A 25,445-nucleotide genomic window follows, 5' to 3' on the forward strand; every position below is an offset into this window, starting at 1 on the left:
CAGCTTTTTCTAGAATGTGGCTCTACAACATTGCTTAGAGAGAGCTCTCATGGGAGATTTGTGCAGAGGCCTTACTCATAAACAGACAAATATGCCTAAATTATACAGGCTCCAAAATGAATCAAAGAAAATGGCATGCAGCAAGACTGAGCATCCCAGATGGCCCATCAACAGTTAATTAAGTGGCAGACCCAGAAGCAGCTCTGATGCTGCCAATACAACTGCCTGCAGAGTCTGCCATGGACTCAGATTTAGACCTGCTGGATGAAAATATTCTGCAAATTGGCAACAGTCTTCTGTGATACTCTTCTGAAAAACAGATAGCATAAATTTCATACTCTTTGTCTGAGAACAGAAATAAAGCTGAGCGGACTTGTAATAATGGGCTATAGAGCCATTCACCATCACCAATGTGAATCCAGCCAGGTTAGTAGGGACCAAAAGTCACTAGCTTTTATTAGCTGATTCCCACGTGAAGTGACTTAGTCTCAGACCTGAAGAAAAGCTGCGTGTAAGCTCAAAAGCTCGTCTCTCTCACCAACAGAAGTCGGTCCAATAAAAGATATTACCTCACCCACCTTGTCTAGGAAGCAATCTCAGCCTATTTCCTATTGGACATGTGTTCACATCACAAGAACCCAGCATCTTTTTTAGCAGTCTCAGGATAGAGGCCAAAGGCATGAAGATTCAGGTATCTAGGCATTCCTAGAAATGGACTCCACAGGACAAAAATGATGCACTTGGGTGGGGCAACTCGGGGAAGCTTGCACTCTTGCTGTCTGTGCCAGATTAGTTCTGTGGATGGAGAGTTTCATTCTCCAGAGTTGTCAATCAAAACCTTTAACAAGCAGCACCATCAGTACCTCTTTGCTCTTGTTCTTTTTTGCTGCCCATTGTTTTTGTCTCCTTCCAAATACATCTCCAGCCTTTCTAGCATGAAGCCTTATTTTCCTGGAACCCCTTCACCCTTCCTGGTCCATCTTCCAACCTTATGGGGCACTGGCGGAAGCCCTTGAGGGTTCATTACTAGACTTGTTTAATATTTGGGATGTTGTTTACAAAAGGAAAGTAATTTTTTAAAGAGAGTGACATTTATTTTGGGAGTTTGGACCCAACTCTTCTTAATAGTTTTTTGTCTGTTTATTTGGAAATATGGCTATGTTCCCCATTCATCTCATCCTAGAATGAATTAGAAAATTGCAAACACAAATCACCACACTTCAAAATGTGAATGTGTCCACCCTTATTCAATTTAGAACAATTAACAAATTTGTTCTTTGTCTCAGATTCATGGAGAAAAATGTTATAAATTGCTTCTGTGAGTAGGAAGATGATGTGTGAATTGGTCCATAAGTGAGTTAGGAATGCCTCCTTTGACAATTTGTTTCACATAAAAGAAAAGCCATCATGAATATTTCAAAGGGAAGAACTTTTTTGCTTCTTTTAAATATTAATGCAGCAAAGAAACAACATTAAATAACAGTTAGTAACATATAATGTTTCCAGCTAGTAAGATGTGCAAGTATAAGAAAACAAAACAAAAACATGAATATGGAGTGCCTAGTATTCCTTATGTTTTGCCTTTTTTTCCCTTGCATTTCAATAAAAACATTTTTGCCCCAGAATTTATGAGGAGGAAGTTGTATGTTCCTTCATGGGGGAGTCATTCCATTATGTCATCTGACAGAGGGTAGTCAGAAAGACAAAAAAAGAACAAGACATTGATGTTTTGAGACCAATAGCCCTTTATATCTGGCTTTAAATCTAGTCTGTAAAAAAGGAAGAAACAGACAACTTCTCATTCAAAGAGATGAGGAAAAAGGAGAATGATATTTGATTTTGAGTCTGAATCAAAACTCAGCAACTCATCTCAAGATTCAAACATGATAAAAAGAGGATACCACCAAAGAGAAACTATTCCTGTATAGTCTGTAAGAACAACTGACATTCAGATATCAGGGTGGTAAGTGCAGTAACAGTTTAGAAAAAGTTGAATTTGAATTACAGGAATATATTGCCATCTTTCCTACAGCTTCTGTTCCCAGTATAAGAGGGGAACTATCCAGACAAAGCATACATCCTGAAGAAAAGCATGCTACCAGATTTCATCCTAAGAAAAACACAGATGCTAACGAACAGTGATTACGGAGAGTATTACTCTTCCACTGAGAGATCACTTGCACCTGGAGTTTTCAACAGTCCTCAAAAGGCAAGCTTTTATGTATGGCACCTTTTTCAGCCTTGATTGGATGATACAGTGAAAGCTATTTGCTGTCTTTACAATGAAAGAGTGAACAGCAACAAGCCTGGAACCTCTGTTGACACATCTGCACTCAGCTTCCATCTGCAAAGCAATGCAGCCAGTGTAGTATTCTTCTGATTGATGCCAATAAGAAATCTAGCACTGAATCCACTGGTACTGTTCCAAAGATCCATTGTACATTACGTTTCTTCCTCCTCCAAAAAGTAATGTAAAGCCAATGACAAAAGCAAAATTTGGATATGGCTCTATTATCTGCGTCATCTAATCCAAAGCAAGTCTTCCCAATGGTCACATTTGGGGGGAAAAGGCAGACACTCTCTTGGGATAAAATTCCCTCCACATTTAATGTCCAAGTAATTAGGTTCTAACTCATTTGAAATATGAAACAGCAAGGGATGGAATAGCTTTTCTGATGTCCAACTAGAGCTGGTCACAACCACTTTGCAAGGCCTACAAAACATTTTCACACAAAAGTCTATAAACATTAATGAGTAAACAAAGTTCTGCCCCACTCTTCCCCCTAAAAAAAATGGTTATCCACCATGAAAACATCACATTATCCATTAATATACTTAAATTCACAATCTCTAACTTTATAAATTAAATAAGGCCCCTTAAAATTAAGGACAGCTGTCTGTTCATGGCCTGTCCTGCACAGAAAACCCAGGCTCTGTCCTGATATCTGTAAACCTCAGCAGAGTGGAGACCTGAAGGATTCACTGTCCAACTGAGTAGGTGAAATTGGCAGCAGGTTCAGTGAATGCATATGCACCTCAGGGACTGTTCCCAGGATCGTGTCACCACTCTGCCCTCCATAAAGCCTCCTAGTGAGCATCTTCCTCATCTCACACAGAATCATATGCATGTGGAATCTGAGATTCTAAGGATGACTGCAAGTGGCACTGCAGTCCATATGCAGGCTGCTGCTACTGACCCAAAGCGGGGCCTGCATCCACACTTCTGCTTATCCTACTATATCACAGGTAAACCCTAGATTGCAGCAGGGCATTAGGCAAGGGGGAGGGAGAAAACTAAGGACTGAGAGGGACTGTAATACAGAGAATGGATAAATATAGTAGAAAGAGTAAGGAAGCGATATGAAGGTGAGGAGGAAAGCAGGAGAAAACTGAATCAAAACGAAAGGGTAGAGGACAAAGAGGGGGAAAAGGAAAAAAAGAAGAGACAAATACATAAAAAAATAGGAAAGAGGAATAAACAGGCTTTTCCCCCTTTTCTATGCTTTATCTTGCCAAACCTTTCCTGACCCTCATGAAATGTATGGTCCTTTATGAGACCTCCTACTCTAGGACAAGTGTTTTGGATTTACGTTTCCAAAAGTAGTTCAACCTATTATATATTCAAATACACAGTAACGTTTCATTGTGACTTCTGGGGAGAGCCAAACAGACGGTTTAGTTGCTCTAAACAGTTCTAATTTCTGTGTAGTTAGTAGAGGTACCTGGAAAATAATTCCATTTTGTTAAATACTTTGAGGTTTCAAGGACTGTTTTTGGCTCGCCTTGGAACCAAAATTAGATACTTCAAAAATGTTCATGAACCAGAAGTGGACGGGTAGAGGGAATAACTACTGTTCTAGAATCAGTCTCAATTTCACCTGTTGCAGTGATTAGGACAGTGACCTGGGAGGACCAAGAATTTGAACCTGGGTCTCCCACATCTCAGGTGAAGTCTCTAGCCATCAAACTATTATGGCCTCTCTCATCTTTCTTTCCTTCCTCTCCCACCCTTTCCCCCCCCCTCCCTCCCCGACTACCATCCTGGACTTGAGAGAAACATTCCAAATAAAATTTTAATTGAACCCCATCTATTTCTGCAAAACATTTACTTTTTGACAAAAAGACATTTTTCAATGGGAAAAAAGTTTCCTGGAAATTTTTTTTTCAACCAGCTTTAATAGATCATTCCCTGAAATGCTTAATTCTCAAGCAATTTTTTTTTTACATTCATAACTGATGCAGAGGTACTGGAGGCGTGAACTGCCAAAGCCTAGAGGTGCCAGGGCTCAGCCCTAGCAAACCCTGGCACAAATTAAACACTGGTTCCCAAGAATATCCACGAGTTTTAGGGAGAGCATGTTCTTCTGCTTCCGCTATTGAAGCCAGCCAGCACCTCCTCTCCCTAGGCTTCAGAGCCTGACTTACAGCCTGAGCCACAACTTCAAAGTGCTGCCAACACTGTTGTTTTCTGAGCGCCAGCATGAGCCCTACAAGTTGGCGTCTTGCTGCTATGTGTGTACCCTAAGGGCACCGCAGCAGTGCAGCAGCATGCCACAGCACCTTCATGATCCGTTTTACTGTTATTTGTTCCACTCTGAACCTCGAAATCAGATGAGAACATGCGGTCGTCACAAAGCAGAGTGAGAATGATGGTACTGATTGAAGCCCTGGATTTGTTACAAAGGAAGGTGATTAGGCCCTGCCTGAACTATTTTTACCGAAAATGCAGCAGCTCCCCCTTTCAATAAAATCATGCTTGCAAGAACCAGATATATGGATTAAATCACAATTGTACAGAGCTGCCTATATGCCACACGACTTACAAAACCCCATGAGATTTTACCTAGTCTTCGGTTATGGGGGTTCTTTGAGAGAAAATCTACAGCAAAGGAAAGATACATGGGAGGGATTCTCCATCCCACTATGAACCACATATGCTGCTGTGGCAAAGTACAGGGGCCGTTACAACCTTTCCGCTGACCAAAAGAGACAGCCGACTTCAGCTTAGCACAAGCCCCCTCGCAAGCTCCATTGAAGAGGGTGTGGTGGTTGTGTGTGTCCACAGTGCAGCATAGAATTGGATAAACACAAAGCTACTTTTTCCCTTACTTCTCTTTGGCTGCGCCTCTCAGCCTATGTGTTTTCCCCACACATAATCACTGTTATTTATCTTCTCGTTTGATCCAGAGACCCCTGCTGCACCAAATGCTCCATGGCTCTTCAGTTATTACCAGAAATGTTAAACTGGCTTAGTTTTCTCATCAATTTAAATTTATGCTCGTGAAGAGAATGAGGACAGCTAGACTAGAGACATAGAGAAGGGAGGAAATGTGGAGCTCAGGTATGTGTGTGGCGTAGGAATCATTGGTACTCTTATCTTCACTCGTCCCTCCTTCTAGGATTGGATTTAAGGAGAATCCTTATTTGCTTTCCTAGAAGCTAACGTTTCTCTGAGGAGAATTTTCTCTTCCTTGTTTGCTCCTTAATGGAAATACAAATGGTTAGCAAATGCAATCAGTCAATCAGTATAAATGCTAATCTGACTTGAAATTCATTGATGGAATAAAAAAAGATCAGAAATGAGTGGTGTATAAGGAAGCAAATTATGTTTTACTAAAATCTTTCTATTGAATAGATATTAGGCACAAATAAGTTTAACAAACTCTCAGTGTATACATTTTTCATGGACAAAAAAAGCCTGAAATAATTTTATACTTATTTTTAATAGAAGAGCATATCTGAAGGGAGAGGGCTTTAATAAACAAAGTAATTGATTCAGCAAAGGGGGAAAAAAGAACGTAGTTCAGGAAATGAACAATCGTATAAACTATTCATTTTCTTTTAAAGTCAGCTGTAAAAACTATCCGAGGTTTATGTTTATATGTCAGATGTGCTTATGCATCTTCCTGTTTATCTTCTATGTATAATTCAAGTGCAGGTGTGGGATGCTTCTTTTTATTAAAAAGAAATGCACTCTCTCCAAATGAACATCTGACTTGACAGAGATGTGTATAAAGTTTATTTTACTGTTCTCATCTTGTGTGTGCATCTTTCGATGTCTTCATGCAGCGTATTAACCCTGAAAGCCTTTTAAACTGTCAAGACTAGAGTTCAGGCTTTCAGGTTTCTTTTTCCATTTGAAAAGAAGTGAACTATTCTTAAAATTTATTTATAGAATATAAACAAATAATTATATATTACAGGCAGAACTAGCAATGCCAGCTATTCTTAAAGTTGTCTAACACTTCCCATTATAACAACTTCTTTTCATTTATGTATAATTTTGCCAATGGAGATTTGAAAGAGTTTAGCAGCTAAAATCTCTAAAGATTCTGTCCTCACTGAGCATATCCAGAGCTCTCCCCACGGCGTGACTGAGCATGCTTAATTTCCTCACAGCTCCTATGTGTGACCAGACTGTTCAGGAACCATCCGCAGAGAATGACTGAGCATAGTCCAATTCAGGGCTCCAAGGGCTTAATAGGTCTCTCCCTGCAATTGCATCTCTTGGCTGCTGTGGGCTGGGGCAGGGCCAGGCACTACCACTAGCAGCAGGGATCCTGTCTTCTCTGTGTTCTCAGTGACCTCCCTACTGGCACCTAGGCAGTGAGGGAGAAGAATGCAGAGAGGACAAGAGACAGATTGGGGGGGATATGGAGTAAACTAGGACAAGGACCGTGGGATGAGTGAAACTGGGAGCTGGGATAGGGGAAGACAGGGACTTGCAACCAGGGAGGGAAAACAAATGGGTGGGGAAGCAGAGAGACTGGGAGGCACTTGTGGGGTGTGGAGAAAATAAATCAATTAAAGTTTGTGAAGTATTCAGATACTATAGTGACAAACAGGATAGAAAAGCCCATGAGGAAATTAATAATTCTGTCCTCAGAGCAGGGTTTGAATAGTGTGCAATAAATAAGGCCTAGCGCCTCATACTGCACAATGAGGATAAAACAAAATATTGAATAATTGAGCATTGATCAGCCTGTGCACTGAATGAGGCAGTTGTCCTGGGAAAAAATACTATGTAATTGTGTATTTAAAAGCTATATCATAATTCATAGGCACACAGGAACTGATTTAAGATGATGCATGAGTTAAAATGAAATATTTTGATAATTTCTCATAAAAAAAATCAATGAAATATCATAGCATAGTTCCCCCAAAGCATTTAGATTTTGTCAAATCAGCATTTTTTGACAGGAAACTGTTCAGCCATCTCTAATTTGGGGTGATTTCAGATTTATTTATTACAAAATTTCATTAAATGAATTTTTCACAATAACAGACGTGAAATGTTTGTTTTCATAGCAAATCGACCTATTTTCACTCTACATTTCACCCATTTTTGATTGAAACATCAGGCTCCTTGTCTAAAAGTTAGGCCCCTATTTAATAATTGTAGAAAAGTAAAAAGTTTTCAGTTTTGTAGCAAAATACAAAAGAACAGATTCTGATATTTTTCAGTTTCATTGCAATATTTTTACTTTGCTCTGCTAAATATCAGAATAAGACAATATACAGCAGCTTCTATGATTTGCATGATTTCTATTGGTGCTTGAAATTTAACACTAGGATCAGAGAATCTGAACAATTCCATCATTAGGCTCTAACCCAGAAAAGCACTTCAGCATGTGAGCAGTCCCATTGACTTCAAACGACTCGTGATTAAAGTTAAGCACATATTTAAGTTATTTGCTGGATCAGGTCCAGACTCCCCATCACCTTTCAGAATCGAGCCCAAAAGCACATGCTTACCTTCAACCATGTGGTTGACACCTATTTACTTCAGTGGGACTACCCATGTACTTAAAGTTAAACAAGTGTTTTGCTGAATAAGAGCCTTGGTCTGTTAATCTTTTCTGATAGTTTCTGGATTACTTTTCACTAGCAATATGGGTGGGAATGGCAAGCTAAAGAGGATCAACACAGCATCCAAAGGGTTAAGAGTTTTCCTTTTATCACAGGCAGTTTTTAAAGTAAATTCACTTGGTTTAAAAGAGTAATATGATTTTTTTTTGTTGTCAATAGCTTTTATTTATTTTATTTTAATGAGTAATGCAATAGAATATAGCTTTTCAGAAAATGTTTAGTGATGAAAGCTGCCGAAAGTCTTAATTACAATAGAGATCATTTAAAAAATAAATAACTCCTTTTTACCATGGATTTTATGATAGCATGTATCTTACTTGGCTCTCAAGATGAAAATGATAGGGTAGCCTGTACTACAATATGCACCTTTAGCACTCTGTTTTATTGAGCATGAGATAGATTTGTGTTTTTCCCTTTCATGGAATACATTTATGAAATAACACAGCTGAAGAACTGAGCCTCCTTCATGGTGACTCACTCCCCTGCATCATACTTCTCCCATGTAAATTACAGTTTAATAACATTTAAAAAGCATAGAACCAGTCTGACAAGCTGTGTGCATGTAGACTTGCAAGTAGATCAAGAATTTCATCTACGTGCTTCTTTTGAAGAGAACAGGCACCACAGTGTTTTACATTAGTTCTAATAGCACAGGTCTTAGAATCTATAGTTATGGGGAAAATGTTGCAATCTCATAAAATGCTGTTTGGCCAACTCTGGACCTTCTGCATCATCTATAGAACCACTGTTCAAAGGCAGTGTTTTATGGAATTCTATCAAACCTGTTGAGCCCAGAGATTCAAACTTGTACTTTAAGATTAGTCATTTCTAATGAAGGCTGATCCTCCAAAGGCTGGGTCTAGAGAAGCATTCTAAGGTTTGGATTTTTACCTAGACTAGCCTGCACCCCTGTTGTTGAGAAATTGAGCTCTCCTTCCAGACTTCTGCATTTTTTCCAGACAGATAGTAAATACTGTGAGTCAGATTCTCTACCCCTCTGGAACCACATTCATATGCAGTTTTCCACTAGCAGAGAGTTCCTCTGCACAGTAGGAATTCTCCACTGGCCATTTTCGACCAGTGTGCATTTCCTTTGTGTTTCTTGGTTGGCATAAAAAATGAATTTAGTGGAGTGGAGAATCTGGACCCATTAGCACAGCCTTTGTCCCTGTATTTCACCACTTCAGCTGCTGCTTTGAAGAGTAAGGTATGAAAAATAAAAACTAAACAAAAAGATTAACAATTTCTTATTGGAGTCCCCCCAAAAAGGTTTTATTTCTAGTATTTGATAAAATCTAGAATGACAATGATTTGCCTGTTGCCAAAACTCTGTCTGTTTCCCGTGCTAAGTAAGCTCAAATCAATGTGGATTTTCTTAGTGTACAATTGAACAAGCATATATAAGGGACACTATCAAAAAATAGAATAATAATTGACAGCAAAAGTGTCAAAGTAGTGTAAGAAAACAGAAAATACTGAATCAAGAATGAAAAAATGGAGAACAGCGTTTAAGTAACATGGACTCCTGGCTCTTCAGAATCCAGCTAACTAGTGTAACTAGAATTTATTCAGCAGTTAATCGATGCAAACATATGCATATTATTTGAAGGTGAATACTTCAGGTCCAAAAGCTACACGTACTGTGGTCAGGAGAGGTATTTGATCTCTGGCTCATGGACTCTGCAACTCTGTCTGGAGTGCCTCATGACCATCAGTACCTACTTCTGGGCAGACTGTCAAAAACAGAGCAGATATCCCAAACTGGTGGTATGTTCTATAGATAAATTTCATCAAATCAATAACAAATGTGAACTCCTGGCTCACTATAACATAGAACCATAGGGCTAGCAGGGACTGCAAGGGTCATCTAGTCTAACCCCTGCCAAGATGCAGGATTTGTTGTGTCTAAACCATAGAAGACAGATGGCTATCTAGCCTCCTTTTGAAATCTCCAGTGAAGAAGATTCCATGACTTCCCTAGGCAGTTTGTTCCATTTTCCTACAGTTCTTGCTTAGGAAGTTTTTCCTAAGATTTGATCTAAAACTGCTACATTGTAGTTTGAACCCACCCATTGCCTCCTGTTCTGCCCTCCAGGGCAAGAGAGAACAATTTTTCTCCACTTTTTTAATGCCAACCTTTCAAGTATTTGAAGATCGCTATCATGTCCCCCCCTAATCTTCTCTTTCCCAGAGTAAACATACACAGTTCCTTCAGCCTTTGCTCATATGGGTTGCATTCCACCCCTTTGTAGCTCGCCTCTGGATCCTTTCCAGTTTCTCTACATCCTTTCTCCACTGCAGTGACCAAAACTGGACACAGTACCCCAATGGAGGCCTAAACAGCGCCAAGTAGAGCAGTACTATTACCTTCCGTGATTTATATGCTATGCCTCTGTTAATGCAACCTAAAATTGCATTTGCTTTTTTTGCAACAGCATTGCATTGTTGACTCATGTTGAGGCTGTGATCCACCACAACTCCCAGATCCTTTTCAGCAGTTCTGCTGCCAAGCCAGTTATTGTGACAGATTTCTGTTACCAATCTGCCTGGGGCGTCAGGTGATCAGGCTGAGGCCACAGGATCTTTAGGGAGGAGATGACAGAGCACACCAAGTAACTGAGTTTTAAAGCTTTATTGATAAAATAATAAAATAACAGCGGAGCGTGCTGGGGCAGGGGGTTTCCCCACATCACTCAAAGGAGGAAAGAAAGTGTTAGTGCCCCAAGCCCTAACCCACTTTCATACTCACACCCGCACTACCCGAGGCTGGCCAAGCCTGGGTGTAATGTAAGAAGAACAGGGGGAGGGGTGGATGGGAGTTCTTGTCCCATGTACGGGTCATCCAGGGTCTGCTGTTGATCTCTGATTTGCCTCAGCTCCTGGGAGGGTTTTTAAGACTCTGGGGTCTCTTGGTGGCATCTCCTTCCAGGACCTTTGTTCCCCAAGCTCTGTGTACCCGTCCAAACCGGCCTTAATGGCTTCTTCAGCTTTCCCAAAACACATTGGCTTCAGGGACGCTACAGTGATTGTTTACCTCCTCATTGGCCTTCACTGTCTCACTGGGTTTTGCAGCCCCTGCAAGTTTGCTCAGCTGAATCTTCCTTTCTCTTGGCTGGTCGGAGGGGATGGACTCCCCCTGCCCTTCTGTCTTGGCAGGTATCAGTGTGTGCAATGGCCTTGGGCTGGAGTCAGCTCCTTATCTTCAAGCCTAGCTGAATCGTTGAATGAACCCGTTCCTTTCTCTCTCCTTCCCTCTTTGGCCTCTTGCAACCTGCAAAGGAATCTTCCACTCTACACTCACACCTTTAACCCTTCCCAAAATGCTTTGCGATGCCTGCAAGAGCATTAGCAACGTACAATGCTGATGTTTAACCAGGGGACCCCCTGCAGGGGGCAGCTGTCTTGTGACATTATTCCCCGTTCTGTATTTGTGCATTTGGTTTTCTCTCCCTAAGTGTAGTATCTTACATTTGTCTTTGTTGAATTTCATTTCGTTGTCTATAGCCCAGTTCTCCAATTTATGAAGATCCCTTTGAATTTTAACTCTATCCTTCAAAGTGTGGGCAAGTTTTCTCTCATCTGCAAATTTGATCAGTATGCTCTCTATTCCTAGTTCCAGGTCATTAATAAAGATGTTAAATGATACCAGACCCAGAACAGATCCCTGTGTAACCCCACTTGCAACCTCCTTCCAATCTGACACCATTCCATTAATAGTTACTCTTTGTTTGCAGTTATTTAACCAATTATATATCCACTTAATGGTAGTTCCACCGAGCCTGCATTTCTCCAGCTTAGTTGTCAGAATGACATGTGGGACTGTGTCAAAAGCCTTGCTGAAGTCCAGATATATTGTGTCCACCACAATCCCCCTTTCCACCAAACTAGTTACTTTGTCAAAGAAGGAACTCAAGCTGCTTTGACATTATTTGTTCTTAGTAAATCCATGCTGGCTGCTAGTGATCACCCCTTCATCCTCCAAGTATTTCCAAATTGAAAGAATTTCAAAGAAGAGCCATTTTTTTTTGTCTTTGACCAAATTATTTCAAGAGCCGCATCATGCACAAACCTACTTGTAGAGTTAGAATTTATCAACTAATAATAATTGAACATAAAGTTATTACTACTCATCAATACTTTTAATGTGACTTCTGCCATTTGAATTTGTATATAAACAGAAGGGGGCTCCAGGCTGGAGCAGGCAATTGGGGTTGTGCAGGAGGGGTTGTGAGGTGCAGGGTCTAGCCGGGAGGCGCTTACCACAGGCAGCTCACGGCTGGCAGTGCAGCAGGGCTCAGGCAGGCTGCCTGCGTGCCCTGGCCCCACGCCACTCCCGGAAGTGGCTAGCTGCTGGCACATCTCTGCCCGCCCCTGGCAGGGGAGAGGCAGCTCCACATGCTGCCCCCACCCCCAGCACTGTCCTCATAGCTCTCATTGGCTGGGAACTAACCACTGGGAGCTGTGGGGACGGGTAGGACACAGAGACTCACTGTCCCCCTTCCCCCATGGAGTGCACAGAGACATGCCAGCAGCCAACCACTTCTGAGAGCGGTGTGGGGCCAGATCCCTGATGTGCCGTTGGCAGGGAGCCACCTGTGGTGAGTGCCTCCCTGCCAGAGCCTTCACCTCACACCCCCTCAAAAAAATGGCTGCCCACAACAGGGCAGCCAAAGAACTGCAAGGGGGCAGCCAAAGAGCTGCATGCAACTCTGGAGTCGCAGGTTGCTGACCCCTGCTCTAGTAGCTTCCCAGGTATCAAGGTCAGGTTGATTGGTCTATAGTTCCTGGCTCCTCCTTTTCCCCCTTTTAAAAGATGGGCACATCAGCCTTTATCCAATCTTCCAGGACATCTCCCATCATCCATGACTTTGCAAGTATTATTGCCAGTGGCTCCAAGATTTCTTCAGCTAATTCCTTCAGCACCATGGGTTGAATAACATCAGGCCCTGCTGACTTGAATTCATTCAAATAATCAGAAGATCTCTGACGTGTTATTTACTTTTCCTGATCTGCATCCCTTCCCCTTTATTGTCTATGGTAACTTCGCTAGTCATCCTGTAATATGTTATTTTTTGTATGAAGACTGAAGCAAAGTAGGCACTGAGCAGCTCTGCCTTCTTATCTTCCATTACCAGCTCACCTTCTCCATTGTGCAGCAGACCCACACCATCCCCAATCTTTCTTTTTTGTCTGACATATTTGTAAAACCCCATCTTGTTGTGTCTAACATTTCTTGCCAGCTGTAACTCAGTCTTACGATGGAGTCACAGACATTCCCCTCTCCAGTCAACAGTACCACTCAGACAAACTGTACTTAGTGATAAATGGTCACTTAAACCAAAAATCACACCATTTTCAGGATGCTTCCAGTCACAAGCTTACCCCAGATCAGTTGATACCTTAGATCTGACACCAAAGAAAACACCTATACCCAATCCTGTAATAAACTATCTAAAAGTTTACTAGGGAAAAAAATGAGTTATTTACAGGTTAAAGCAATTAAACATATACACACAAATGAGTTACCATCTAAATCCTAAAATGACAGAGTTGTAGGGATCTGTCAATTCCAAAGTGTCTTTCAGGGTCGATCTAGGAAGCAGCCCCTGTTGATCTCTGACTTCAGTTTGGTGTCTCAAACCCCCACAGTTCAAAGCGCGAAGAGATGGAAATTTGTCCTGTGATGTTTTATTTCCTTCATTCAGCTTCCAAGTCCACAGCTTCCTTGCACGAAGCGTTTCCAAAGTGTGATAGGGCCATTGACCAAACTTTTGTACTGAAATGTTACTTGATGGCCCATCTAATTTTGATAGTCCTTCTGGATGATTTCTGTGCCTAGGGTCACAATTTCAGAGCAAACATTTTCAAAGTTATAGAGCAAAACCTACATATTTTCTTATAGCATGGAATACAGACATTACAAGTGAGATTAATGTATTCAGCAACTTACAAACATTTTGTAGAGTCTTAACACTAAATACAGTCTTATAAGACTAATACCTACTTTGAGCAAAACTAATATACAAGTGAACTGATCTCCAGCTATGAGTTTGTCAGTTCTTAGCTAGTGCCTGCATCCTGAGCAAGAGCTGGCATCTGGCCTGCCAGTGTCACGGACTTATTTCCTCCAGGGATGATCAGGATTAATCAGGAAGAACTTTCACACAAGCTGTGGGAGACTTTCCTGACAGATTTTTGGGGGGATAGAAACATTTCTCTTACAGTACAGGTCTGCAAACGGATGTACTTTCGGGAAGGGTTCAGGTTCAACAGGTTTAGCTGAAACCATACTTCTATGGCTTCATCACTCCTATTCATAATGCATAATCTTAATGATCATATACTGTATTTAAAAGGGGAAAAGGAAATCCACTGAAGCAGGTTTAAAATTACTGGCACAAAATGACAGGTTTCAGAGTAGCAGCCGTGTTAGTCTGTATTCGCAAAAAGAAAAGGAGTACTTGTGGCACCTTAGAGACTAACGAACTTATTTGAGCTGTAGCTCACGAAAGCTTATGCTCAAATAAATAAATAAATAAATAAATAAATTTGTTAGTCTCTAAGGTACCACAAGTACTCTTTTTCTTTTTGTGGCACAAAATGCTGAATACTGGCATTGCTGGATTCATGACAGCAAATAAGGGACAGATATTAGTTTGTAATAAAATATTTAAATACCTTACCCTGGAATCCTAATCCATGTAAAGTGTAAGGGTACAGAAGATGCTGACATTCCAGAAGGCGGCAAAGAAGCAAATGTAAGGTAATCTTAACCATAAATGGAAAACTAATACTACATTAAGTTCTGTACTTTACTAGAAAATCATCATAGAATCATAGAATATCAGGGTTGGAAGGGAACTCAGGAGGTCATCTAGTCCAACCCCCTGCTCAAAGCAGGACCAATCCCCAACTAAATCATCCCAGCCAGGGCTTTGTCAAGCCTGACCTTAAAAACTTCTAAGGAAGGAGATTCCACCACCTCCCTAGGTAACACATTCCAGTGTTTCACCACCCTCCTAATGAAAAAGTTTTTTTGTAATATCCAACCTAAAGCTTCCCCACTGCAACTTGAGACCATTACTCCTTGTTCTGTCATCTACTACCACTGAGAACAGTCTAGATCCATCCTCTTTGGAACCCCCTTTCAGGTAGTTGAAAGCAGCTATAAAATCCCTCCTCAGTCTTCTCTTCTGCAGACTAAACAATCCCAGTTCCCTCAGCCTCTCCTCATAAGTCATGTATTCCAGTCCCCTAAAAATTTTTGTTGCCCTCCGCTGGACGTTTTCCAATTTTTCCACATCCTTCTTGTTGTGTGGGGCCCAAAGCTGGCCACAGTACTCTAGATGAGCCTCACCAATGTCGAATAGAGGGGAAAGATCACGTCCCTCGATCTGCTGGCAATGCCCCTACTTATACATCCCAAAATGCCATTGGCCTTCTTGGCAACAAGGGCACACTGTTGACTCATATACAGCTTCTCGTCCACTGTAACCCCTAGGTCCTTTTCTGCAGAACTGCTGCCTAGCCATTCGGTCCCTAGTCTGTAGCGGTGCATGGGATTCTTCCATCCTAAGTGCAGGACTCTGCACTTGTCCTTGTTGAACCTCATCAGATTTCTTTTGGCCCAATCCTCTAATTTGTCTAGGTCCCTCTGTATCCTAACCCTACCCTCCAGTGTATCTACCTCTCCTCCCAGTTTAGTGTCATCTGTAAACTTGCTGAGGGTGCAATCCACACCATCCTCCAGATCATTTATGAAGATATTGAACAAAACCGGCCCTTGGGGCACTCCACTTGATACCAGCTGCCAACTAGACATGGAGCCATTGATCACTACCCGTTGAGCCCAACAATCTAGCCAACTTTCTATCCACCAGATAGTCCATTCATCTAGCCCATACTTCTTTAACTTGCTGGCAAGAATACTGTGGGAGACCGTGTCAAAAGTTTTGCTAAAGTCAAGCAACAACACGTCCACCGCTTTCCTCTCATCCACCGAGCCAGTTATCTCATCACAGAAGGCAATTAGATTAGTCAGGCGTGACTTGGCCTTGGTGAATCCATGCTGACTGTTCCTGATCACTTTCCTCTCCTCTAAGTGCTTCAGAATTGATTCCTTGAGGACCTGCTCCATGATTTTTCCAGGGATGAGGTGAGGCTGACTGGCCTGTAGTTCCCAGGATCCTCTTCCTTCCCTTTTTTAAAGATGGGCACTACGTTAGCCTTTTTACAGTCGTTCGGGACTTCCCCCAATCACCATGAGTTTTCAAAGATAATGGCCAATGGCTCTGCAATCACATCCGCCAACTCATGTAGCACTCTCGGATGCAGCGCATCCGGCCCCATGGACTTGTGCTCATCCAGCTTTTCTAAATATTCCCGAACCACTTCTTTCTCCACAGAGGGCTGGTCACTTCCTCCCCATGCTGTGCTGCCCAGTGCAGTAGTCTGGTAGCCAACCTTGTTCGTGAAGACAGAGGCAAAAAAAGCATTGAGTACATTAGCTTTTTCCACATCCTCTGTTACTAGGTTGCCTCCCTCATTCAGTAAGGATGGACCTTGTTCCTGTCCATTATGTGTTGACACCAGCTGCTTCTCTTCTAATGAATAAGGAATAAGGTACACAAGACACATTAATATTCTTTGAATGTGTGGAGGATTTCTGAACTGTGGGAGCAGAATATATTTTAAATGTAATTTCATTACTGCAGACGTTTAACAATCGATTTTGGATTAGTGCTAGGACAAACAGATTAAGAAAAGTTTGTGTTCCTGTGTTTAAATAATGGATAAAAGTGCCTAGGGAAGGCACCTCTTTTTTCTGTTTTATAAATCCAAATACATACATAGATAAATTTAGAAATTCAGCCATAGAATTTGTGAGTGATAGACCAATTTCAATAGGATTGAAAAAAGTGTTCTACATAACTGGGCTGGAAATTTCACAAGAAAAATCTACCACGATAATTTAACACTTTTGTTTCTACTCCAAAACATGAAAGTTACTCCAAATTTTAGTCAAAATCATTTCTGATCAGAACCATCTATTCTAGTCATTCTAGAGCTGGTCATTTTGTGTTTTTTAAATGAATAAAGAAGGATGATATTTTTCATAAAATGTTTGTGAAAAAAATTGTTTTCCAATGAGCACTAATCATTAGTATTTAGTTGATCTTAGTGTTTATTGTATAACTTATTGTTGAAACGAATAAAAAAATAATTCCTGGAGGTATTTTTAGTTGCCTCTTCATAAAGCCAATTCATTGTAATCAGTATTTCCTCTGCATTTTACAGAGAGTGGAAAACTTCTCTGCAGAATTCTACAGAAAAAGACAATTTTTGGCTGCCTTTTATTGCTACTTCAGAAATCATGCTCATAACTATTATGATCAGCACTAATATACATTAAGTATTTTACAGAAACAAGTTCTAAAATTATATTTCCAGGAATGGTGTCATGATCATTTCTAAAGCACTAGGGCTGGACCACACATAGTTCTCCAAAATACATTCTGCTGCAGTTTTTAAAGTTTCTATTGCCACTGAGCTTGGTGATGAGTACATGGGCTTCTAATTGAAGTTCATGTCTATCTTAGCTGAACGTTCAATAGTAGAAGTGCCAAAACTTTAATTTCAATGTTGTCCCTTGGAAGTTTCTTGGGAAGACACATTTTTAAAAAATTCTCTGCTATTAGTGCCTGTAACGATGTGGGACTCACTCCTGTGGCGCCTCCTGCTGGTGATCCAGGGAATTAGTATTCCAGTCTCCGGAGCGTCCTCTACAGGTCGGTGTCCTGCTTGCCGATGGGCCCGTGTCCCTCCTGGACCCCAGTGCCCTTTTACCTGGAGCGCTGCCCCTCCAGGCAATACCCCACAGATCTGGGTCTCCCCTCCCCAGGGAACCCCCCACCCTCTATCACCACCTTGCCTCAGCCTATGGACTACTCCCAGTCACCATCCAGCCCCCTTTCCCTGAGGCCAACGGCAGTCTGTATAAGCCAGTCATCATAGGCAAGGGGGGTTTGGACCTGCTGCCTCTGCCTACACTTGGGCTGCCCTGTTGCAACCCAGTACCCTGCCTTAGGCCATCTGCAGGCCTGCAGCCTGGGGATTTTCCACTCTGGAGCCTCCCAGCTCTTCTGGCCTTCCAGCCGTGCTTCACCTCAGGTACCCTGGTACAGTCCCCAGCAGCCAGGACCAAATCCCCCCACAGCTAAAGGAGACTCTCTGTGCTCCTGGCCCACTGCCCTCTTATAAGGGCCATCTGGGCCCTGATTAAGTCAGCCGCAGCCTGATTGGGGCATGGCCCCCAGCTGAGGCTGCTTCTCCCAATCCGCCCCACTTTCCATTCCCTGCCACAGCCCTCTCCTGGGGCAGATTTCAAGCCCTTTACAGCAGAAGCGGGTAATCACTCGAGTTTAGCTGGTGGCTGGAGTGGGGGGACGAGATTTACTTTAGCCACCTTGGCGCCCGTTCAGCTGGGGTGGCCATCCTGTTCTCCCCTGAGCTACGGCCCGAGGTGCTGGGGGTAGCCGAGGTCGTGCCAGGTCTCCTGTTGCACATCCGGGCCTGCGTAGAGGGGCTGAGATTAAACCTGGTCAATGTCTATGCCCCAAACGCGAGCCCGGAACAAGTGCGTTTCTATGGGCAGGCGTCGGCCTTCCTCGGCACCCTGGATCCTCAAGAGTGCCTGGTCCTGGGCGGAGACTTCAACACCACCCTCAAGGAGCAGGACCACTCAGGAGTCGAGACATCCCAGGCAGTCGCGGGCATCCTCAGGGAGATTGTGGATCATCATTCCCTGGTGGACGTCTGGCGCGACCACCACCCAGATGACGATGTTACCTTTACTTATGTCCGGGGAGGGGTGAGGGGGAGATCGGTCACGCCACTCCCGGTTGGACCGTATTTATATCTCACGTTTCTACCTGGCACGAGCCAACGCCTCCGGCATCTGGCCGGTCCCGTTCTCGGATCCCCACTTGGTGACCGTGACAGCCTCTCTTAGTTCGGAGAGGCCGGGGCCGGCCTATTGGTATTTTAATAACAGCTTGCTGGAGGGCGTGGGCTTCATGGCGTCCTTCCGGGAGTTCTGGCTGGCCTGGCGGGGACAGCGGCGTGCCTTTCCCTCGGTGAGGTGGTGGTGGGATGTGGGGAAGGTGCACGCACGGCTCTTCTGCTGCGACTACACCCGGGGCGCCACCCGGTGGAGGGATGCGGTGATAGGGCAGTTGGAGCAGGAGGTTTTAGAGCTAGAGAGGCGTCTCGCCTCTGGCCCCAAGGATCCACCCCTCCGTGCAGCATACTGGGAGAAGTGGGAGGAGCTCCGGGCCCTGGAGGACCATCGAGCCCGGGGCGCTTTTGTTCGATCCCACATCCGCCTGCTTCGGGAGATGGATCGCGACGCCTGCTTCTTCTACACCCTGCAGAAAAGGAGGGGGGCCAAAAAGCATGTCACCTGCCTCCTGGCGAGGACGGGACCCGCCTCATGGATCCGGAGGAGATGCGTGGAAGGGCCAGGGCCTTCTACGCCAACCTTTTCTCCCTGGATCCGACTGACGCCGATGCCCGCAGGGTGCTCTGGACCAAACTCCCGACGGTCAGCGCGGGCGACCAGGACTGGCTGGAGCTGCCCCTCTCTCTGGCCTAGCTCTCGGAAGACCTCTGTCGCATGCCCACTAATAAATCTCTGGGCATGGACGGGCTGACCGTGGAGTTCTACCGCGTGTTCTGGGACGTCCTCGGCCCGGACCTTGTCATCGTCTGGGCCGAGTCTTTGCAAAGCGGGATCCTCCCTCTTTCGTGCAGATGAGCTGTGCTCGTCTTATTGCCGAAGAAGGGGAACCTCCGCGACCTACGGAATTGGTGTCCCGTCTCACTCCTCAGGACGGACTACAAGGTCATAGCGAAGGCCATCTCGCTGCGGGTGGGGTCCATGCTGGCAGACGTGGTCCACCCTGAGCAGACCTACACCGTCCCAGGCCAGACCATCTTTGACAACTTGTATTTGGTCCGGGACCTCTTGGAGCTGGGGCGTAGGGATGGTCTGTCATTCGCCCTCCTGTCCCTGGACCAGGAGAAGGCATTTGACAGGGTGGACCACGGGTATCTCCTGGGCACCCTGTGGGCGTTCGGCTTCGGGCCCCAGTTTGTGGGCTTTCTCCGGGTGCTGTACACCGCCGCGGAGTGTCTGGTCAGGCTCAACTGGACCCTGACCGAGCCAGTCAGCTTCGGGAGGGGAGTACGGCAGGGGTGCCCCCTCTCGGGCCAGCTGTATGCTCTGGCGATCGAGCCCTTCCTCCGTCTCTTCCGCCAGAGGTTGACGGGGTTGGCGCTTTGGGAGCCGGAGCTGCGGCTGGTCCTGTCGGCGTACGCTGACGACGTGCTCCTCGTGGTCCAGGACCCGGACGACCTGGTGCGGGTGGAGGACTGCCAGGCCGTTTACTCGGCGGCCTCCTCCGCCTGGGTCAACTGGGTCAAGAGCTCTGGCCTGGTGGTCAGGGATGGGTGGCAGGCAATCTCCCTCCCACCCACGCTTCAAGCCATCCGGTGGAGCGCAGGTCCGCTGCTCTATCTTGGCGTTTATCTCTCTGCCACGCATCCTTCTCCGCTGGAGAACTGGTGCCTATCCCTGTGATGGAGAGCACTGATGCTGAACCAACTGGTCCTGTCCATGCTCTGGCACTGACTCAACACCCTGAGCCCGGCCCAGAGGATCCTTGCCAGGCTTCAGAGGATGGCTCTGGAGTTCTTCTGGCCAGGGCTGCACTGGGTCTCTGCAGGGGCTCTGAGTCTCCCCCTGGAAGAGGGAGGATAGGGCCTGATTTGCTTGTGCAGCCAGGTCCATGTCTTCTGCCTCCAGGCCCTGCAGAGGCTCCTTTATGGTGCAGGTAGTCCGGCGTGTAGCATGTTGGTGCATGCCTTCCTCCGCCGCCTCCAAGGGCTCCGATATGACCGGCAGCTCTTTTTTCTCCATCCGAGAGGCCTTCCGCAAGACCTCTCTGAGCTACTGGTCTTCTACCAGGACATCCTCCAGACCTGGACGCTTTTTTCAGCGACCAGGTCATCTGTGGCCACCGAGGGAGCTGACCTCCTGGCGGAGCCCTGCTACACAACCTCTATCTCCATGTGCAGGTGGTGCAGTCTGCCTCGGTGTGTCGGAAGTTGGTCCTGGCAGAAACCACCAGAGTCAGAGACCTCCTGGACTACGATGGGGGGGATTGAGTGGAGCCCTGCGCGCTCGGACGACGCATGGGGCTTTCCACCCTTCCGACCCGTAGACGCATACTCCAGGAGGTGAAGGCCGCCTTGTCACCCAATTTTCTCACTTTCCTGCGGCGAGCCCTGCGAGAGGGCATTCCCCACCCACCCTCACCCCTGGCCCTCCGGTCACTTTTCTTGGGCCCTGTTCTGCGAGCCCCCCCGGCCTCCCCGCTCCCACACTCCAAGCCGGCTGCTTACCCTGCAGCCGGTCCGGTTTTGAACCGCGCCCAGAAACCATCTGTACACGCTCGTGCTCCATATGTTACATTTTTTCACCCTCCTGTCCCGCCCCGACACCAAATGGCAGGACTATCTTCCACCTAAAGAGGGTGAGGAGCCCCGGTGGGCCAGCCTTTATTCCACCTTGGTCTCATGGAGCCGTGAGCACGGGCGTGCACCTGGCGCAGTTCACCCCTACACCTGAGGCCTGCCCCTTTTGCGGCGTGAGGGAGAACCTGGCGCATGCCTATCTCGAATGCGCCAGGTTGCAGCCCCTATTCTGGCTCCTCCAGAACCTCTTGTTGAGGTTCTGGCTGCACTTTTCCCTACACTTGTTCCGCTTTGCACACCCTATCCGTGGCCCCATGAAGTCGCAAGACCTCCTCGTCAACCTCCTCCTGGCTCTGGCCAAAGTTTCCATCTACAATACCAGGAGGAGGATGTTGGACGAGGGGGTCCTCTGTGACTGCTGGTCCTATTTCCATTCCTCCCTAGTTTCACGCATCCGGGCAGAGTTCCACTCGGCAGCGTCCGCTGGCTCCCTCGACAGCTTTGAGGAGCAGTGGGGACTGTTCGGGGTTCTCTGCTCGGTGTCCTCATCCAGAATCATAGAATCATAGAATATCAGTGTTGGAAGGGACCTCAGGAGGTCATCTAGTCCAACCCCCTGCTAAAAGCAGGACTGATCCCCAATTAAATCATCCCAGCCAGGGCTTTGTCAAGCCTGACCTTAAAAACTTCTAAGGAAGGAGATTCCACCACCTCCCTAGGTAACGCATTCCAGTGTTTCACCACCCTCCTAGTGAAAAAGTTTTTCCTAATATCCAAACTAAATCTCCCCCACTGCAACTTGAGACCATTACTCCTTGTTCTGTCATCTACTACCACTAAGAACAGTCTAGATCCATCCTCTTTGGAACCCCCTTTCAGGTAGTTGAAAGCAGCTATCAAATCCCCCCTTATTCTTCTCTTCCGTAGACTAAACATCCCCAGTTCCCTCAGCCGCTCCTCATAACTCATGTGTTCCAGTCCCCTAAAAATTTTTGTTTCCCTCCGCTGGACCCTTTCCAATTTTTCCACATCCTTCTTGTAGTGTGGGGCCAGAAACTGGACACAGTACTCCAGATGAGGCCTCACCAGTGTCGAATAGAGGGGAAAGATCACGTCCCTCGATCTGCTGGCAATGCCCCTACTTTTACAGCCCAAAATGTCATTGGCCTTCTTGGCAACAAGGGCACACTGTTGACTCATATCCAGCTTCTCGTCCACTGTAACCCCTAGGTCCTTTTCTGCAGAACTGCTGCCTAGCCATTCGGTCCCTAGTAAGTAGCGGTGGCATGGGATTCTTCCACCCTAAGTGCAGGACTCTGCACTTGTCCTTGTTGAACCTCATCAGATTTCTTTTGACCCATTCCTCCAATTTGTCTAGGTCCCTCTGTATCCTATCCCTATCCTCCAGCATATCTACCTCTCCTCCCAGTTTAGTGTCATCTGCAAATTTGCTGAGGGTGCAATCCACACCATCCTCTAGATCATTTATGAAGATATTGAACAAAACCGGCCCCAGGACCGACTCTTGGGGCACTCCACTTGACACCGGCTGATATCCTCATTTGGAACCTCTGACCCTCACTCCGGTCCCTGTTTTTCATTAGTTGTCCCCCATAATCAGTTGGTCCCTGGGTCTGGTGGTCCCTCCTGCTAGGCTGGGGGAGGGGCCTTTAACAGTGGGTGGGCTTGTGCCCACCCACTTCCCGGGTTTTCCAATAAGACCCCCCTACAGTGCCATATTCATTAACACCATAATCCAACCTCAATCTTTAATTATCAGACCAATTTGTTTCATGTTATTAATATTTACAATTCGTACAGAGTCAGATTGTGATGTCTTTACTCAGTCTGAATAGTGCCTACTCCACTGAACCACAAAAGTACTACTCAATGTGAATAAATGCATATTGCTTTCCAATACAAATTTAGACTGATTTTATGCATGAAGAGATTTCAGTCTCAAAAAATTGATAACAAATAGGTGAAGATGACTAGACAGGGACAGGAAAGAGCATCTGGTGCGGTAGAAGAATAATTTTTCAAAAGAGTTTAGGATAAATTGGAGAGGTGTTTCAGAAAGTCCAGAGAGAAGGAAATTGCAGTAGTCATGAATGATAAGATCAAAGTTTGTTCAAGGGTTTTACTAATGGGGATGGAGAGAATAAGGTTTCAAAGATTAAACGTCCAACCTTTAGTGACAGAATATGTGAGGTCAGGGGAGGCAGAGGGGAGAAGAATCAAAGATAGAACCAAAGATGTAAGTATGTGGGACAATGAAGATGATGGAATTGTGGATTGTTATGGAGAAAGTATGGGAGAGTATTTGGGGGGAAAGATAAGAATTTTAGTGCTGAACTTGCTTGAATTGGCAGTGAGTAAACTGTGAGAAGATGTCAGAGAAGCAGTTGGAAATATGAGTCTAAAAGAGAGCTAAGGGATGGAGGTATACATTCAGAAGTCTTTGGTACAGATAACTAACTATGATCCAGAGCAATGGTTCCCAAACCAATACCATTTCCTGCAAAGGTGGGGAGGTGAATTGCCAGGGCTGACCAGGGAATGTCATTGAGATTTGACAGGGAGACAACATGGTGTAGATGGAGTCTCTGTGCTGGATTCTACAGGGAGTTCGTCCTCCCAGTGGAGGTGGTGGGTAGTCACCTGCCAAGCAGACATGTATATAGGAAGTTTAATTATTTTAAGAGATGTTTTCTCTTAAATATCTTTGCTCTATAGCAATGATACTTTGCTTTAAGGAGGCTCTTCACCATAGAATCATAGAATATTAGGGTTGGAACAGACCTCAGGAGGTCATCTAGTCCAATCCCCTGCTCAAAGCACGACCAACACCAACTAAATCATCCCAGCCAGGGCTTTGTCAAGCCAGGCCTTAAAAACCTCTAAGGATGGAGATTCCACCATCTCCCTAGGTAACTCATTCCAGTGCTTCACCACGCTCCTAGTAAAATAGTGTTTCCTAATATCCAACCTAGACCTCCCCCACTGCAACCTGAGACCATTGCTTCTTGTTCTGTCATCTGCCACCACTGAGAACAGCCTAGCTCCATCCTCTTTGGAACCCCCCTTCAGGTAATTGAAGGCTGCTATCAAATCTTCCCCTCACTCTTCTCTTCTGCAGACTTAACAAGCCCAGTTCCCTCAGCCTCTCCTCGTAAGTCATGTGCTCCAGCCCCCTAATCATTTCCGTTGCCCTCCACTGGACTCTCTCCAATTTGTCCACATCCCTTCTGTAGTGGGGGGACCAAAACTGGACACAGTACTCCATGTGTGGCCTCACCAGTGCCGAATAGAGGGGAATAATCACTTCCCTCGATCTGCTGGCAATGGTCCTACTAATACAGCCCAATATGCCATTGGTCTTCTTGGCAACAAGGGAACACTGCTGACTCATATCCTGCTTCTTGTCCACTGTAATCCCCGGGTCCTTTTCTGCAGAACTGCTGCTTAGCCAGTCGGTCCCCAGCCTGTAGCGGTGCATGGGATTCTTCCTTCCTAAGTGTAGAACTCTGCACTTGTCCTTGTTGAACCTCATCAGATTTCTTTTGGCCCAATCCTCCAATTTGTCTAGGTCACTCTGGACTCCATCCCTACCCTCCATCGTATCTACCTCTCCCCCCAGCTTAGTGTCATCTGCGAACTTGCTGAGGGTGCAATTCCAGATCCAATTCCATCATCCAGATCATTAATATAGATGTTGAACAAAACCAGCCTCAGGACCAACCCCTGGGGAACTCTGCTTGATACCGGCTGTCAACTAGACATCGAGCCGTTGATCAGTACCCATTGAGCTCAACAATCTAGCCAGCTTTCTATCCACCTTATAGTCCATTCATCCAGCCCATACTTTTTTAACTTGCTGGCAAGAATACTGTGGGAGACCGTATCAAAAGCTTTGCTTAAGTCAAGATATATCACATCCTCCGCTTTCCCCATATCCACAGAGCCAGTTATCTCATCAGAGAAGGCAATCAGGTTGGTCAGGCATGACTTGCCCTTGGTGAATCCATGTTGACGGTTCC

Source organism: Caretta caretta, chromosome 1 (assembly GCF_965140235.1).
Source record: "Caretta caretta isolate rCarCar2 chromosome 1, rCarCar1.hap1, whole genome shotgun sequence".
Lineage (NCBI taxonomy): Eukaryota > Metazoa > Chordata > Testudines > Cheloniidae > Caretta > Caretta caretta.